The sequence below is a fragment of the Ahaetulla prasina genome, chromosome 6 (assembly GCF_028640845.1).
Source record: "Ahaetulla prasina isolate Xishuangbanna chromosome 6, ASM2864084v1, whole genome shotgun sequence".
NCBI classification, from domain to species: domain Eukaryota; kingdom Metazoa; phylum Chordata; class Lepidosauria; order Squamata; family Colubridae; genus Ahaetulla; species Ahaetulla prasina.
In genome coordinates, this window is record NC_080544.1 from 45,187,759 (window position 1) to 45,207,457 (window position 19,699).

The window sequence follows — 19,699 nt, forward strand, 5'->3', positions numbered from 1 at the left end:
TTACCCGTAGTAAGTTCATTTCACTTTTTTTCAATTGCCATTTTTTTCTCAGCCTGTTCGACCCTATCCTTGGTATTTGTAGCCTGGTTTTTTGTAGGTCTTGGAAGCTCTGGCTGATGATTACACTATTTGATTTATGGAGTTTATACAGTTAGGCTCTGTATTTTCATTTTAGCTTGAACTTTGATTTGAAGAAGACTCTGTGCTCTGCTGCTAATTGCCTGCTACAAATACCCTGATCAAGGCTGCAGTTCCAAGGAAAAAACATCTTACTGCCATTTCAGTGAACAGATTATAAAGAAAACTTAGCCTCTTGCTGATGAGCTGGAAACCTGTCATTGGAATATCCTGAACGTGGCGTACCGTAATAGCAGCATAAATCCACTTCATTTTTGTTTCTTTCTGTTCTGCTGGTATAAAATTTCTTGCTTCTATTTTTTTTAGCATGTGAGAGTAAACAGTATTTCTGTCTCTTACATATGTCAACTTATCCTTTTGATTTGCTGATAAGAATTATCCATCCTCTACCATTTTAACTATATCAGGTACATAGTTCTGAGTTCTCGTTATGTTCTTTGTTTGAGTTTTTGCTATGCTGAAATCAAAAGATTGAAACAAAGCCTGATTTCTGATTTCAGTACAGGTAGTCCTTGACTTTCGACCACAATTGAGCCCAATATTTCTGTTGCTGGGTGAGACTGTTGTTAAGTGAGCTTTGTCCCATTTTATGACCTTACTTGCCACAGTTGTTAAGTGAATCATTGAAGTTTTAAGTTGATAACATGGTTGTTAAGTGAATCTGGATTCCCCATTGGCTTTGATTGTCAGAATGGTGATCACATGACCCCGGGACTCTGCAACTGTCATAAATACAAGTAAAGCATCTGAATTTTGATCACATGATCATGGGGATGCTGCAACAGTCATAAGGGCAAAAAATGGTCATTTGTCACTTTTTTCAGTGCCACTGTAACTTTGAATGGTCACTAAACAAACATTTGTAACTTGAGGATTACCTGTAGTGAAAAATGCCCCCACCCCTTTGATCAATTTGGAAGTTGTTGTTCTGCTTTCCATGTAGCAATATGAGTTGCTAGCAGTAGTAGTTCCATTTTTACCTTTGCTACCAGTTTGGAATCAGGAGTGTCAGGAAATTGTTATTTGCCTAACTAGTTGGCCAGGCAATATATAAACTAACTATGTATGTTTGTAGAAAGGCATGATATTGCTTTAAGGCTGTGCTGCATCATACAAGCATCCTGATTGGTTGAACTCTGTAACCAATGTATAAAAGGACTATTAAATTATGGCTTGTTGGGGAATCTACAGAGACGCTACAGCATTGTAACCTGATGACATGCTGCAACTGTATATTTGAGCTTTATAATTGTTGCTTGATCATGGCTAGTTACTGATTCCTCAAGATACTGACTGTTGTGAATTGAACTGTGTTTTGCTGAACTGAAAGAAGACCTTGTTTATTTTACAAGTCTACATTGGTAAGAAGACTGACTGACTGGCTTTATATGTGTATGACCGGGATAGTTTTTGGACTATGACTTTGCCTTTTCCCTAAAAGTAAAGGAATATCAAACCCCAGTTTGTCTGCAAGTGAGTGTTATTGTATACAACCAGTCTCAGTCGTTTTCATGCGTAGGGTACTCTGCTCAACAGTCCACAACCTTGGTTGTGAACCCAGATAAACTCTTAACAAGGAATGCACGTGTGTGCGCTTGCTTTGCTCATGCGTGGCGCTTCTGTGCATGCGCAGAATCTTCTGCACATACTCAGAGCATCCATGATGACATCCAGGTGAGTGGGTGGAGCCTCCCGCCATCACCACTACTGGTTCGCCCGAATCAGGGTGAACCGGTAGAAACCCACCATTGGTTGCTAGGCATATTGTTTCCAATATGAGTACACTGGCATTATAATTAGACTGATAAAACCAAATCCAATTACACATGATAATACAACTTAAGCATATTGTTCTAACTGGAAAAAAATTATCACATAAAACTTGGTCACTGATTTCTGGGCTCTTAAAAACACAGGAGGGACGTTCCACAGGAACCCCAAAGAGAGACGTTACTGGTTGTAGCTTGGAATAAAAGGGATATTCTTTGGGGAAGTTATTTTATTAAAAAATTGCTCTGCTTAATAATCGAAGGTGGCAGTGTAGCATATCTGGTAGTATTTTAGTACATTTAAATGACACACAGTAAAGAGATCTTTTCTTGAGCTTTTTTTTACAGAATACATATTTAGTTCTCAGTGCAATGGAGAATGTATCAAAGTAAAAAGATACCCAGTTGTACCAGGTCTTCCTGCAATAATTCATAGTGCCAAAATATTCACAAATTCCACCTATGTCAACAGAAAGGCAACTGAAAACATGTGAATACTTAAACATATGTATGCATGAGTACAAACACACACTCAGCACAATCCTCTATATTGGGAGTCATGACATATCATGACTTCCCCCCCTTTGCTAAACTGGGCATGTGACACATGCTTTTTTTAAACATGCATTTTACTTAACTAAATAACTACATTCTGCTTATTTTATTCCCAGAAATAATGATAAAGCCCATGTTCCATAGAGGAACGGTATTCTGGAAAGGATGAGTTAAGTTGTTCTGTATCTACTTGGGAAGAAGAATCTCAATGGTTACGATTCTCAGTAAGAGAAGCTGGAGGGTTGGGTCTCCATCTTTTCCTTTCACTTGGGTTTTTTATAAGGGCACTTGATTGTAAATGCACATTTTGAAGTTTACTTTTTCCTTTTGACTTTCACCTTTAACTGTTAATTGACTGGTTGAATGCAGTTTATTCTAACCCCTTGCTGGATATTAATACAAATATTTTGATCTCTTCCCCAAATCCCAAAAGCTTCAACCAAAAATTGTCTACTATTGACCTCACCCCATTTCTAAGAGGTCTGTAAGGGGCGTGCATAAGAGCACAAGCGTGCCTACCGTTCCTGTCCTATTGTTTCCTTTCGTTATATCCAATTAATATAGTTATTACATACTCATACTTATATATATGCTTATATATTGTATAATTATTTTATGCTTATGCTTATATACACTGTGTGACAAAATAAAATAAAAAATTAAAAAATTAAAATAAATATTTTGCCTATTTTTACTGCTTTATTTTGGACTTGTGAATCACTTTCGCTTTCACCATATGGAAATCAATGGCAAAAGGACTGGTAGTGAAAGTTATCTGATCTGAGGTACATTTACATTGGATTCTTACTGCAGAGATTTTGTATTCTATTAATTCTTAAAAGCTCTGGTCTTATGTCTTTTAACTTCTGATGGATACTTTTTTTATTTATTTATTTACATTTATATCCCGCCCTTCTCCGAAGACTCAGGGCGGCTTACAGTGTGTAAGGCAATAGTCTCATTCTATTTGTATATTTACAAAGTCAACTTATTGGCCCCCCCCAACAATCTGGGTCCTCATTTTACCTACCTTATAAAGGATGGAAGGCTGAGTCAACCTTGGACCTGGTGGGACTAGAACCTGCAGTAATTGCAGGCAGCTGTGTTTTAATAACAGGCTTCTTACAGCCTGAGCTACACCGCACCCACTTTTTATTGTGGGAAATACTATCTCAATTTTTTCTGCAATCATTCTGTTATGTTACCTATACTTCTCCTGTCCTTGAGAGGAACTGTTTATGTATTGTAGTTCAGCTACAAAGAGAGTTTTGGACTATATTAAAAATGTAAACAACAATAACTTAAGGATTTTGAACATTATACATCATTTTTCCTTATAATGTCCATAAAAAGAGAGATAAAAAAAAGGCAAGAGCCAGATCAATGTAATATTAAAGCCCTTTGGGAAGCCTTTGGGAAAAACAGTTGTTTTAAACTTACAAGTTCAAATTGAAAATCTAAATAAAAAGTTTGACAAATTGACAACTATTTTAAATCAATCCAAAAATGGCATTCAGATACAAGTAACAGCAGCTAAACTAGTCCTTACAGTTGGATGGATTGGAATCTAATTTGTTGCTGGCAGAGCCTGGTTTGAGAAATTCTGACTCATTGGAAAATGTTGAAAAGCACCTGAATTCAAAAGTCTTAGAGATGACAGAACCAATGTGTGATGAACTTCTATTAAGAAGATAGATGGAGATTAGAAAATAATTAGAATAACATTAAAAAAACAGAAAATAATTGTCAAGATGAACTGCATTTAACTTGAAGAAAGATTCCTTGAACAACAAATGCTTCAGAGATATTTACAAAGATTTATGACTTCGAGGAATGAGATGTAATTGTTAGTAAAGATCTCAGTAAAAACTTTTAAGGAATCAATTGAAGATATTTGATCCAGATCAGAGATAATGATTGAGGTGATTTATGGTAGATCAAAAGCCATTGTGGACATTCTATGAATTAAATGCAATAATAGAAAGAGCTTTGCTGCTGGCTTTACCTGTTAATTATTTTTTACATAAATTGTAGATAGATGCCATGTCAGATTGATTGGGTAAACAGAGTTGTGAAAGTTCATGAACTCAGCCTGCTTTGCAAAGGGAGAAAACTATTATTATATATAACTATTATATATTTATCAGTATTTATCTGGGGAAGGAAGAGACAATCTATGTTTTTAATGCACATTTTTATGTCTGCTTTGTTCAGTTTTGCTTTGTTCTTGTATTTTTCTCTTTCTTTGGGGGTTTGTATTTTAACTTTGTAAATAAAATATTGAGAAAAAACGAAGAAAATGACTAAAGATCATCTGATTTCTATAAATGATGGACTTCTTTAATTCAAAGGTTATCTTGTTCCCATATCCCTAAGAATTTTCTCCCTGTTATTCTCAAGGCTAAGGAGATGGTGAAAACCTCCAGGGCTTTGCAATCTAGTTTGGCAGCAGTAACCACTACTAACTACATTATCTCCTCAAATGCAACCATTTTGCAATGACCCTTTGCCTTAAAATGATTTATTTTGTCAAGTTGTTGCCAGATCAAGCATTACTCTCTCAGTATACAACATAATTACAACTTGCCTTTAAGTTCCACTCATTCCTTTCAATTATAGGAATCAAGGGGGATAAAAAGTCCAAAGTAACTAAGAAAAGATTAATTAAAAAAATAATCCATTAATTTCTGTTTAGTCATAAAAACAGAGTAAGAAACACAGTTTCAACAAAGCCCTATATAATAGTTGAAAGAAAATTTACACTATCCTTGTTCCAAGAGAAACAGACTTTTGCATTTGGGAAGAAAACAAGACATTATTGCCTGATGATTCCAGTACTCGGGCATGTCTTTCTTCAACTTAAAAATCTTAATTTAAACAAAGAAGTTGCTTCAACTTTGCATCTGTCATGTTGACAAGAATTAATAAGATTTTCCTAGTATGCTAAAGACATTTTGTATATAAAAGGCATTAAACTCTTTGTGAGAAACTAGAAAGTAATGTTCTTTAGATACCTCATGAAGATTGTCCATGGACATATGTTTAATGTTACCCTGATCCTTGTCCTCAAACAGGGCAGTCAGCCAAACCTTTGAAAATATCAGATTCAAGAGTGAGAGACAAAAAGGTTATGCTGTGCTGCCATCTTCTGTCTTCTATGGATAATGTTGCTCTTTGTAATAAATGTATTTCTGATAATAAAAACACTAAAAACCACTAAAACATGCATTTCCCCCTTAAATTTTATACTGCTTCTATATAGCGTGAAACAGTATGGCGGAAAGAATATCATATACATTTTGTAACAAACATTTTAAATTACATAAATCTGAACATTTTATTTCTATTTATCATTAAATAACTTGTATTTTATATTGCTACACAAAAAGTAAGAGAGAGTTAGGACAGAACAAGAATGAAAGAGGCAGAATGACCAAAGAAACTAGTCTTACTTAAGTGCCAGGAGTACTGAATATTACCATAAAATGAATATGTGATTTCTTGTAGTCTACAAAGGATGGTTCTCATAGATACCAAGATATTTATATACAGTGCAGCTGAAATTTCTCAAAGCACATTTTTAAAGAAGGGTGAGAAGTGGGGAGAATGGATGTATCTTTTCCTTATCATTCATAAAAATATAAATACTATGGTTAATACTACAAAGATGGCAAGTTTCTTAAACATATCCCATAAGATCTCTGTATTTTGTCTCTTCACCTGGTCCTGGCAATCCTTTCAACTTCTTAATTGGAGTCAAAAGTATTCTTTCAATGTTGGAGAAGAGGGGAAATTGTATGGTGCCAATTCTGAATCATGAGGAAAGACAAAAAGATTAAAATTCATAATTGCTTCTTGAGGTCCAGTCAAATTTCTCTTTGTGATTCTAAACTCTGCTTAATCATTGTTTCAAAGTGTTGAGTGTTCTGGGTTGATTTAAGTAAATCTCTGTGAAAAGCATTCCCAAAAACTGTAACCAGGGTTTCCTGCCAAAAAAAGAAGTTTTGTGATAATGCAGTACTGCAGGTTACTTCTGTTGACTGCCAGCTACCAGCAGTTCGTAGTTTGAGTCTCAATGGCTCAAGGTTGACTCAGCCTTCCATCCTTCTGAGGTTGGTAAAATGAGGACCCAGATTGTTGGTGGCAATATGCTAACTCTGTAAAACACTTAGAGAGGCTATAAAGCACCATGAAGTGGTATATAAGTCTAAGTGCTGTTGCTATTTCAGGGAACAATGATTTGTTTATGGGTCAAAATGATGAGCCTATATTTTCTTAGATGCATGGCGACAATTGCTGGCAACTTTCAGTACAATTAGCACAGCCCCCTCCCCCCCCGCGCGGTGTTCTTTCTCCACTTCTCTCTATATACCAATGACAGCGTCTCAAAAGATCCCTCTGTTAAAGTATTGAAGTTTGCAGATGATACAACAGTGATTGGTCTCATTCGAGACAACGATGAATCTGCATACAGACAAAGGTTGAACAACTAGCCTTGTGCTGCAACCAGACTAATCTTGAACTAAACACACTCAAAACTGTAGAAACGGTGATAGATTTTAGGAGAAACCCTCCAATACTACTGCTTCTGACAATACTAGACAACACAGTAGAGACTTCAATTTCTCAAGGTTCTATCATAACTCAAGACTTAAAATGATGTTAGGACACCTAACATCAAAAATGTCATCAAAAAGCACAACAAAGAATTTTCTTTCTGTGCCAATTCAGAAAGCTCAAACTGTCGAAGGAGCTGCTGATTCAGTTCTACAGAGGAATTATTGAATCTGTCATCTGCACCTTTATAACTTTCTGTTTTGGCTCTGCAACCAAACAAGACAGACACAGACTTCAACTGATAATTAGAACTGCAGAAAAACCAATTGCTATCAACCTGCCTTCCATTGAGGATCTGTATACTGCATGAGTCAAAAAGAGGGCTGTTAAAATACTAAAGACCCCTCATATCCTGGACATAAATTGTTTCAACTTCTACCATCAAAACGATGCTATAGCACACCAGAACTAGACACAAAGACAATTTTCCCCCAAATGCATCACTCTGCTAAACAACTAATTCCCAAAACACTGTCAAACTATTTACTGTAATACTATTATTCTTCTCATCCTTCCTATCTCCTCCCACTTATGATTATAACCTTGTTGCTTGTATCTCTATTATTTATATTGTTTTGTTTCCTAGTATGATTTGATTGCTTATTTAGTAACCTATGACTATCACTAAGTCTTGTGATTCTTGACGAATTTTTTTTTTCTTTTCTTTTTATGTAAACTGAGAGCATATGTACCAAAGACAAATTCCTTGTGTGTCCAATCACACTTGGCCAATAAAGAATTCTATTCTATTCTATTCTGTTCTGTTCTTTTACTTTTGCTGTCAGCTTGTAAGAAATTCATCTTGCACAAGCCTTCCAATTTTAAAGAACATCAATAAAATGATCCACATTTCCAGTGAAATACAAAGCTTGTCACCTTTGAGTGATCTGCCAATTGTCTTTAATCATACCATCAATCTTTCTTGTCTGAAATTCAACAGGTAAGACTGTCCACTTCATTCTTGATCACACATATCTTTTCCCTAGTTTATCATTTTTACATCTTTTAACCCAGTTATGCATAGTAGTCATGCCAAAATAGTAAATAAACCTGGAAGTTGGTAAATTTCAATTTGAAAGAACTTGTTCAGCAGTCAAAATTCAATTAATTAAATATCCTGCTTAAAGGACACTGAAAAGTACTGACTGTACATTTCTATTTCATGAACAACAGCAACCAAAGTTTGGTGTACTAGTTAAATTGCTGGCCTAGAACCTAGAAATTGTGAATTCTAGTCTTGTCTTAGGTATGAAAGTAGACTGGATGACTTAGGAGTAATCACTCTCTTGACTCAGCGCCACTTCACAGGGCTGTTATATCTATTGAACATAGAAGAGATGAAAGAATATTAAGTCTACTGCCTTGAATTATCTATATAGTAATAAATGCAGAATAAAATATAAACAAAAATATAATAAATAATCAAAAATAACATTTTCTCTCAACAAGTTCCAACTTGTGATAGAGTGTAGTGGCCAGATTCTCAGGGGGTGCATTCCTGAGACAATGAGACAACACACAATTCATATAGTTTGTGTGACAGAAAGAGGATGAAGACAGTCCCTCGCCAATAGTTCTTGAGTAAAAACTTATGTAGATAGCAGACTATTTTAGCTTGGCAAGATTCTGTCTATAGACATGGAGCAATAATGAAATCTGCTTAGAAGAGTCACTAGGTGTCCTTATTGTTTTTTGGGCCCGACATTGCTAACTAAAAAAAAAAAAAAAAAAAACAGGTGCTGAACAACTAATCAAAGGATCTAATGGATCAGTACTGCCATACAGCCCTTATATACTGCTGGCCCTTTTCTTTTTCTTACTTCAAGGTGATAGATTTACTGCAGATACCAAATGGAATATTCTATGGAAAACAAGAGTAGAAGAAAATGTATCTAGTGGACCTGGTTTTGATATAAAATAGGTACAAACAAGTATAACTGATTCAAAGATTACTTAATTCTGCATTTTAATTTTTAGAAGTGGTATATTTCTGGGTTTTAAGGGGTGAAAAAAGCTATACACTCTAAAGATGGAAAAGCTATATACAGTGTAGGGTTGCTTGTACTGCAGCCACCACTACAAGTTCTAGTCAATACATTTAAGGAATGGCAGGGAAGAGGTTAATTTGAAATCTTCTGTGACAGAAGATATCTGTGTAATATTTGCTTCTGTTTGGAAGAGAATTTGCATTCTTAGGTTTAGGGCTAACTGTGTTGTGAGCTGAGATACTGCGTTAAAGTTTTCACATTATAACTGGGTTGTGGTCTGCCCAGGAATTTGGCGAGATCTCTATATCCTCTAGATTATTAATCAGTTCTGGATTCATCCATGCCATATGTATCCGAGACCATGAACTATGGAGGAGAGAAAAGAAAGTATATTGTTTGATCCCGGGATTTAATTGCCTCCAGGCATCTCTTAAATTTAATTCTTGAACCATTTCAAAAAATGTACTCTGTAATTGTTGTCTTTTCTGTTTGTTTTTCTTTGTACTCCTATAATCACTTTTATTGTCTTACCACCACATTGAAGTTGCCAATTATACAGACATTTTCACAGTCTAATTCCGTTATTTTTCTCAATAGTTTGTTGTAAAAAAAAAATTGTTTTGTATTTGGTGCATAGATTGTCACTAGAAGAATTTGTTTTTGATTTGTTGTTATTTCCATCATCAAGATTCTACCTTCTTCATCACTGAATATTTTTCTCGAATTTAACCAATCTTTTATATATACTGCAATCCGTCTTTTTTTTTTCTGTGCCAATGCCAAATGCAGTTTTCCTAATTTGGGGCATTTTAAAAGTCACTGTGTTTTTCTTTAATGTGGACCTCCTGAAAACAGAAAATATCCCTTTGAAGTCTTGTTAATGTTTGTTTTTGTTTAGCAGGTAAATTGATGCCATTGATATTTAAATATAGCATCCTTATTTCATCTTCCATCCTGCTATTTATATGTAAGTTTTGGTCCTTTCCTTATTCTTGTCTCTGTTTGTGCTCTTGTTCTAGCTCCCTCTGTTTCCTGTTGTTCTATTTCCCTCTGGTCTCCCAAGTCTTGTTCCACGATTTTTTCCTCTGATGTCTGTTTCTCCTGGCTTTTGTTTTCTACTTCTTCTCTGCTAATAGTAATAGTAAAATGGAAAGGCCGGAGGAAAAAAACTAGATGGACCCTAAACCAGAGAATAGTAAAAGAAAAGTCCTATGTACAAACAATGGAAAAGGAATTGAATATTTTTTTCAAGGAGAACAGGAAGGAACAAACAACATTACAGAACCTATGTGGTGAGGAGAAATAAGGAGAAAAGGAAACAACAAATGCTACTACAGGAGAAACTCAAAAAATTGGAAATCAACCTGCAGAAAGAGCCACTGAATGATAGAATTAAGGAAGAAAAAGACTTAACGAAACATAAATTTAACTTAATACAACAAGAAGCAATGATACAGAATATAAAAATAACTAAACAAAATTATTTCAAAAAAGTGAATAAACTGGGAAGATGGCTGGCCCATAAATTGAAAAAGGAAAAAACCAAAAAGTTGATATAGCACCTACAGGATGAAGAAGGGAATTTACATCATAAGATAGAGGAAAAAATATTATTCATAACTACTTCCAAATGTTATACAGTCAAGAGACTATCTCAGAAGAAAATATTAAAAAGTATCTACAAGAGAGGAATCTGCCCAACATATCAGAGGAAGATAGAGAAATGTTGTGGTTGGCCAGCAGCCTGCGGAGCTGGCAACGGAGTTGGACAGTGATGAGGCTGAGGTGAGGCCAGGGGAATGAGGTGCAGACTCCAGTGCCTCCAGAGACTGATAGTAGTGAGGCAGAGGAACAGGAGGAGCCTGTTGCATTCATGAGAAGAGCTGCCAAAAGGCAAGAGCAGCTGAAGCAAAAAGGACAACTCGGGAGTAGGGCCAAGAGATGACTGGTCCTTCTCATAAGGCTTAAAACAGACCAGTAATGGAGTTTGGGCTTTGCCAGAAAACAACGTTGGTAGCTTTGTCTTCTGCTTTGTCTACGTCTTGCATTTATTTTTGTGACTTCTGAACATTTGCCAAGAAAGGTGAAAAAAGTGACTTGTGATCGTTTTTCACACTTACGACCATTGCAACAAACTGTCATTAGGGCAAAGAAGCGATGTCACATGACCACCTGGCTACGCCCACCCAGTCACATGAAGCACTGCAGTTGTGAAATGAGTGACATGGTTGTTAAGAATGCTGCAATGGGCATAAATGATGACCAGTCATAAGTGTGCGGACCGGTCATAAGTGTGAGGATCTGTCAGAAATCACCTTTTTCAGCCCTATGGGTAGTCCCTAGGTGCATAGGGACTAGATAGGGGGCTGAAAAAGTTATTTTTAACCAGTCCTCTCACACTTATAACTGTCCTCACATTTTACGTTTTGTGCCCTATCTTGTCACTGTGGTGAAGAGAAGCAGTTGTGAAATGAGGGACATGGTTGTTAAGAATGCTGGAAAGGGAGAGGCGTGGCCAGTGTTGCGGGCGATCACAAACCCCGATGTCTCCAGGGTTTGTGCCTATATCCCCCCGCCCAGGGGGTCTGTCCGAACTTCAGATGGGACCATAGCTGCCTCGAAGGGGCAGCAAAGAGTGGGGGAGCCGCCAGAGCAAATGGGGAATTGGCAAACTCCCCATAGCTCTGGATTTCCCCCCCCAACCCAGCAGGGAGGAATGCAGCGCTATAGTCCATCATGGCAGCTGCACCAAAGCCGCGGCGGCTACAAGAGTGGGCAGGAGGAAGAACCATCAAGAAACAAATTGTTGAAGTCGGGTGAGTGATGATCTCATGAAGGAACAATAAGAATTCAAAAGAGCCACAAGCCTTGGGGAGAATTTGTAGATTGGTGGCTAATTGAATAACAAGTGAAAGTGAAAGTCAATTTGGAGAATACACATTTGGGAAGTGAAAGAGAGAAGATAGGGCTTGGAATGGAAGTAGAGCCCCATTTAAAATAAAGAAAAGAAAAATAAACTTTTTCCAACTAAATAATGGTTTGGAGATTCTTGGAAGTTTTAATGGATTATATTGGAAATTAAAGAAATAGGAGAAAAAAGTAAAAGAAGCTATTGAATTGTTTTGTATGTGAATATCTCAAATCCCTCTGCTTTAAATTTATGGAATATTAAAGATATCAATAGGACATAAGAATCTGGAAGATATAAATATAATTAAGGGAAAATCCTGGAAAATTGACCTCCACGTACCAAAGCACTTGAGAACAAAGGATTTTTGTCACCAAAATGGCTACTTATCATCTGTGATCAGTAACTGTTTCAAAAGACATCTAGAGGCAGAGAAAGACAGCTGCAGGATTGGTTGCTGGGACTATACAACAGTTTTAGAAGAGAGTTTCAGATGGCATGTCTTTGAATTATGGAAATTGAATTCCCTATTTAAACAAGAATCCAGAGGCAAAGAAAGTTGTAAGAATGGAATAGCAGACTATTCCCCATGGAGAAAGTTCTGTGGGTGTGGGCACACAACATTTTCCTGGAAGGAACTTATGGCTGCCTTTATAATTAGAGGCAGAGGAAAATAGCAAGAGTTGAATAGCTTTCTTGTGACTATTCCCATGAGGATTGGTGTCGTTGGGACTACACAACAGTTTTAGAAGGGATTTCTAGATGGTGTCTTTGAATTATTGATTTAAGCGGAGATTCTTATTTAAGAAGAATTCAGAGGCAAAGAAGGAAAGTAAGAATGGAATAGTAGACTATTCCCACGGAGAAGGCGCTGCTGATGTAGACGCACAACTTTTTTTTGAAAGGAACTAATGGCTGCTTTTAGAGTTATGTTAAGAGATTCATTTTAGAAAATGTTAATATTTATATTAAAATATGAGTGATAACTATGATAAAAATAATTGAAGTTTTGGGAAATGGAGGGAAAAATATTAGAATAAATTGAAATAATAGGGAAATGAGTGTTATACTGAGGAAGAAATTTTCTTTTTTTTGTTTTTGCAAATAAGTAAGGTAATGAAAGGATTTGATAAAACTTAATAATAATAATAACAACAACAGAGTTGGAAGGGACCTTGGAGGCCTTCTAGTCCAACCCCCTGCCCAGGCAGGAAACCCTACACCATCTCAGACAGATGGTTATCCAACATTTTCTTAAAAATTTCCAGTGTTGGAGCATTCACAACTTCTGCAGGCAAGTCGTTCCACTTATTAATTGTTCTAACTGTCAGGAAATTTCTCCTTAGTTCTAAGTTGCTTCTTTCCTTGATCAGTTTCCACCCATTGCTTCTTGTTCTACCCTGAGGTGCTTTGGAGAACAGCCTGACTCCCTCTTCTTTGTGGCAACCCCTGAGATATTGGAACACCACTTCATGTCTCCCCTAGTCCTTCTTTTTATTAAACTAGACATACCGAGTTCCTGAACCGTTCTTCATATGTTTTAGCCTCCAGTCCCCTAATCATCTTTGTTGCTTTTCTCTGTACTCTTTCCTTACCAAGGCATTATAAAGTGGCATTAAATTTCATGTGATCTTGATTTTATCCCTCTGTTTATGCAGCCCAGAACTGTGTTGACTTCTAAGGAAACAGTTAATATTTTGGGAGAATAATGGGGGGAAAGAATTAGTGACTACCCTTGCAAATGTTAAATGTTTTACTTAATATTAAAATGGATTAAATGGAAAACTTTAAATATATGTTATTGATTTAGAGGCAGAGGAAGATGAGGGAAGAATGGAATTGTCTATGTGATCTCTGGGCAGTTTTAAGAAAGAGATTTTAGATAGGATAACCTCTGATTAGTAAAGTAGATATAAAGCTGAGAGTGGTGAAATTATAAAATGTAAATAGAATTTATTAATGATGTTGAAGAGAATTAAGCACGGGGACTAGACTTCATTTAAATAGTCTCCTGAATGGGTTGAATTTGATTTATTTCTATAATCAGATTGTGTGCAAATAAATAATTGAATTTAAAGAAGAAGAAGGAAAATACATTGTATTAGATTATAATTTAGGTGAAACTTAGTATGTTTAAAGATGTACCTGACCAATAATTTGTTCACAATGATTTTTTTTATTACCCTTGTAAAAAAATAAAAAAAAATTGGCAAAAAAAAGAATGCTGGAAAGGGCATAAATGTCAGGATGGTCATAAGTATGAGGACCAGTGAAAAGTGCGAGGACTAGTAAAAAATGATTTTTTTCAGCTTGCTAAGTAGTCACACCCACCTGATCACATGACCAGCTAACCATGCCCACCTGGTCACATGACTACCAAGCCACACCACCAAATAAGCGACACCCACAGAACTGGTTGTTAAAAAATTTGAAACCCACCACTGATAGTATTCCAGTATCTCAGGAATTGCCACAAAGAAGAGGCAGTCAAGTGATTCTCCAAAGCATCTGAAAACAATGGATGGAAACTAATCAAGGAGAGAAGCAATCTAGAACTAAGGAGAATTTCCTGACAGTTCGAACAATTAACCAGTGGAACAACTTGCCTATAGAAGTTGTGAATACTCCAACACTGGAAATTTTTAAGAAGAAATTGCCTGATAGTGTTGTACTTCTTAGAGTTTATGAAGCAAAGCTGTCAAAGCCAGAAAGCTTCTGTACTTTAACAAACTATAAATATCAAGCCCTTTCTGCCAATCTATTTTTTTAAAAAATTCCTGGCGTGCTCTTTTTTTTTTTTTTAACTTTGAACTGCCTCTTTTTTCTGCGATCAAGGGTTACAAAATAAAATATAAACACAATTCCAACAGTAATACAGAAAGCTATATAAATCATTTTCACGGAACTATACCCTGCCATGTTAAAATCGGATGAAAAGCAGAAATGATATTGCTTAATTAAGATTTTCTAGAAGCTTGGAAAATCAAATTTAAGTCTTTGTCAAGTAGCAATTACATAAGGAGTAGGCATCAAATCCTCAGAGAAAGCTTTTCCTTGTAATGTTTTTGTTATAACTCCCCCCAAGAAATCCAGGATCCATGGATGATTTTACTTGATAGGGTCAGATTTTGTACAGTAACAGAAAGCATAAATAATCTTTTATAACTACAAGCCGTTTTCTGCTCGATGTACTAGTGTGGCCATTTTGCTAACAATTATTTATGATATTTTTTAATTCTTATTTTTATCCCACCTTTATTATTATTTTATAAATACTCAAAGTGGTGAATATAACTAGTACTCCTTCATCTCAGGATTGCTATTCAGCATGTTCTGACAGGTCTTGGAGAACCAGTAGCGGAAATTTTGAGTAGTTCAAAGAACTGGCAAATACCACCTCTGGCTGGCCCCAGAGTGGGGTGGGAATGGAGATTTTGCGATATCCTTCCCTCAGGAGTGGGGAGGGAATGGGGATTTTGCAGTATCCTACCCCTGCTATGCCCATCAAGCCACACCCACCAAGCCACACTATGCCCACTAAGCCACGCCCACAGAACCGGCAGTAAAAAAAAATTGAATTCCACCACTCCTTCCTCTCCATATTTACCTCACTACAACAAGCCTGTGAAGTGTGTTGAGCTGAGAGAGAATGACATAGAAGTTCAAAAATTATGTGCAGGGGGAGGAGTAACTGAGAAAGAAAGAGAAATTTTTATGAACTAATGATATTGGATTATTTTGAGGAATAGGGCATGTTGTTATTTTTGATACGACTGTGGAGTGACGGCCAACTTAGTTCTGATGAAACTGTAAACTGATGTAACTGCGCATGTCCAAGATGGCGGCCGCACCGCTGAACAGCTGATGCGGCGATGGGCCTATTTCGGGCCGGACCGGGTGGGGGGGGTCTTTTTGACAGCTTGGACCCCCCGCCCGGGTAGAAGAGACTGCGGTGAGTCGGAGGATGGGCGAATTGAGGCGGGGCGTCTCCGGGTTCCCTTAGGAGGAGTCCCGGAGCGCTCTCCCTCCGGCGGTGTGGCCGACGATGGCGGCGGCAGCGGCGGCGGCCCGGCCTTTTCCAGCAGCGGCAGCGGTCCGGCCTTCTCCAGGCCGGGCGGCAGCGGCCTGGCTGGGCGGCAGCGGCCCGGCTTTTCCAGCGGCGGCGGCGGCGGTGGCGGCCGGTTTTTGCCGGCGGTTCTCCGGCGGCGGTGGTCGGCGGCCTGGCTTGGCCCTGCTTCGGGAGGGGCCTAGAGCCTTCTCCCCTTTGTCTCCCCCGTCTGCGGTGCCGGTGGTGTGGGCAGCCTGGCCTTTTCCAGCAGTGGCGGCGGCGAGTTCTTGATGGCGGCGGCCTTTTCCAGCAGTGGCGGCGGCCGAGTTCTTCGGTGGCGGCGGCGGCCTGGCCTGGAGGCTCTTTCCCCCCGGCAGCGATGGTGTCGGTGTCGGTGGTGGCGGTGGCGGCGGCCTGGTTAGACCGGCTTGGCCATGGCCTAGCCTGTTGGTGGTTGACTGGGTCCGGCGAACTGTGGCATGACCCAGCAAACCCGGCGGGTGAGTGGCCTATTCCAGCTGGCGGCCTGGCTTAGCGGCCACGAAGAGGCCCGATGGTCGCCTTCTTTGCCATCTTGAAGGTTGTCCACGGGTCTAGGGGACGCCCTCGCTACCATCTAGAGGACGTCTATGGACCGTCTATGGGGGCTTTTTGAGTTCTTTGCCCCCCCCCCCGGACTTTTGGAGAGAGATGCCTCGTTGGTGGAGCAGCTTGGCCCATTAGGCGCGTGTTTCGGCCTCTTTGTCAACCTGAAGGACGATCACGGGCCATGTAGGCACCTTTTTACCATCTTCGAGGATGCCCATGGGCTGGCTGCAAGGGGATCTTCTGAAGACCTTTGGTCCCCAGTTAGGGGAATTGAGGATGGTCCTGGACAATCCTAGCTTGACTATTGTAGGACTATATCCTTCTCCCCCCCCCGCGCCCATAGACCACCCCTCGGGATTGGAGATGAGGGGTTGGAGCTCTGACTGACTCATGGCGGTTTGTTTATCTACCGCCCAAGACCTATATCCCATCTGTCTTCCACTCCGAATTACTGGTGTGTCAATTTCCATCTTGACAGGTCCAGGATGGGTCTGTTTGCGGACTTTTATCATGCGGACATTTACAGCGGCTGACCTTCTTGCCCTGCGAGATTCCCTCTCTCATGGGTCTGGCCCCCACATTATCGAGGCCCATCTTGAGGACGGGTTTTGGAACCCCGAGAGATGGCATGCCAAAATAGGAGACTCAGGGATTTTAATTAATTATTTTAATCGGGTTTTAAGGGAATTTTAAGGGAATTTTAAGGGAGGCGGGAACTGACGGGTTTGGGTTGGAGGAGGTAGTGTTGGGTGGGAGGGTTAGGGCGGGTATTGGGGGTAGCCCGTCGGGAGGGAAACCAGTCCCTGCGCGTGCTCGTGGCGATTATTTAGTGGGTTCGGAGGTTATGGGGGGGGAATGTGTTCCTTTCCGTGAGGGTGGTTCCATTTGCATGGTAAGTGGGAGGGGCAGATATGGCGGAAGGGGGGGATCGTATCGGTCTAGGGGGTCACGCGTTCGATGTCTGCAAGCGATCGCGTGCCCCGATCCCTCTGACTTTTCCCGTTCCCCGGATGGTCAAGACCCTCAGAGCCTGGGCCTTCGTCTTATGTTATGCAACGCACGGTCCGTGGCCAATAAGGCCCCCCTAATACACGATCTTATCCAGGGTGGCGCTGCGGATCTTATAGGCGTTACGGAGACCTGGTTGGGCACTGAAGGGGGCGTGCCCCTGGTCGAAATGTGCCCACCGGGTTTCCGTGCATTCCATCAGCCGAGGCCCAGGGTAGGGGTGGGGGTCTTTTGACAGCTTGGACCCCCGCCCGGGTAGAAGAGACTGCGGTGAGTCGGAGGATGGGCGGGTGAGGCGGGCGTCTCCGGGTTCCCTTAGGAGGAGTCGGGCGCTCTCCCTCCGGCGGTGTGGCCGACGATGGCGGCGGCGGCGGCGGCCCGGCCTTTTCCAGCAGTGGCGGCGGCGGCCCGGCCTTTTCCAGCAGTGGCGGCGGCGGCCGAGTTCTTGATGGCGGCGGCGGCCCGGCCTTTTCCAGCAGTGGCGGCGGCGGCGGCGGCGGCCGAGTTCTTGATGGCGGCGGCCGAGTTCTTGATGGCGGCGGCGGTGGTCGGCGGCCTGGCTTGGCCCTGCTTCGGGAGGGGCCTAGAGCCTTCTCCCCTTTGTCTCCCCCGTCTGCGGTGCCGGTGGTGTGGGCAGCCTGGCCTTTTCCAGCAGTGGCGGCGGCGACCGAGTTCTTCGGTGGCGGCGGGGGGCTTTTCCCGCAGTGGCGGCGGCGGCCGAGTTCTTCGGTGGCGGCGGCGGCCTGGCCTGGAGGCTCTTTCCCCCCGGCAGCGATAGTGTCGGTGTCGGTGTCGGCGGTGTCGGCGGCCTGGTTGGACCGGCTTGGCCATGGCCTAGCCTGTTGGTGGTTGACTGGGTCCGGCGAACTGTGGCATGACCCAGCAAACCCGGCGGGTGAGTGGCCTATTCCAGCTGGCGGCCTGGCTTAGCGGCCACGAAGAGGCCCGATGGTCGCCTTCTTTGCCATCTTGAAGGTTGTCCACGGGTCTAGGGGACGCCCTCGCTACCATCTAGAGGACGTCTATGGACCGTCTATGGGGGCTTTTGAGTTCTTTGCCCCGGACTTTGGAGAGATGCCTCGTTGGTGGAGCAGCTTGGCCCATTAGGCGCGTGTTTCGGCCTCTTTGTCAACCTGAAGGACGATCACGGGCCATGTAGGCACCTTTTTACCATCTTCGAGGATGCCCATGGGCTGGCTGCAAGGGGATCTTCTGAAGACCTTTGGTCCCCAGTTAGGGGAATTGAGGATGGTCCTGGACAATCCTAGCTTGACTATTGTAGGACTATATCCTTCTCCCCAGCCCATAGACCACCCTCGGGATTGGAGATGAGGGGTTGGAGCTCTGACTGACTCATGGCGGTTTGTTTATCTACCGCCCAAGACCTATATCCCGTCTGTCTTCCACTCGGAATTACTGGTGTGTCAATTTCCATCTTGACAGGTCCAGGATGGGTCTGTTTGCGGACTTTATCATGCGGACATTTACAGCGGCTGACCTTCTTGCCCTGCGAGATTCCCTCTCTCATGGGTCTGGCCCCCACATTATCGAGGCCCATCTTGAGGACGGGTTTTGGAACCCCGAGAGATGGCATGCCAAAATAGGAGACTCAGGGATTTTAATTAATTATTTTAATCGGGTTTTAAGGGAATTTTAAGGGAATTTTAAGGAGGCGGAACTGACGGGTTTGGGTTGGAGGAGGTAGTGTTGGGTGGGAGGGTTAGGGCGGGTATTGGGGGTAGCCCGTCGGGAGGGAAACCAGTCCCTGCGCGTGCTCGTGGCGATTATTTAGTGGGTTCGGAGGTTATGGGGGGGCAATGTGTTCCTTTCCGTGAGGGTGGTTCCATTGCATGGTAAGTGGGAGGGGCAGGTATGGCGGAAGGGGGGGATCGTATCGGTCTAGGGGGTCACGCGTTCGATGTCTGCAAGCGATCGCGTGCCCCGATCCCTCTGACTTTTCCCGTTCCCCGGATGGTCAAGACCCTCAGAGCCTGGGCCTTCGTCTTATGTTATGCAACGCATGGTCCGTGGCCAATAAGGCCCCCCTAATACATGATCTTATCCAGGGTGGCGCTGCGGA

At 41.2% G+C, this 19,699-nt stretch overlaps 1 long non-coding RNA gene across 2 annotated transcripts in view; it reads right to left on the reverse strand.

The window, feature by feature from the left end:
- Positions 1 to 19,699, reverse strand: part of LOC131200536 (uncharacterized) — a 34,778-nt gene that overhangs the window by 7,650 nt on the left and 7,429 nt on the right. Inside the window, exons 2-3 of one of the 2 annotated variants that reach the window (XR_009155649.1) lie at positions 6,183 to 6,271; positions 5,477 to 5,551 (exon numbers count right to left, since the gene is read on the reverse strand). This is a non-coding gene — a long non-coding RNA (uncharacterized LOC131200536). Of the gene's footprint in view, positions 1 to 5,476; positions 6,272 to 19,699 lie in introns of both variants that reach the window. The other variant, XR_009155648.1, reaches the window with a different exon arrangement.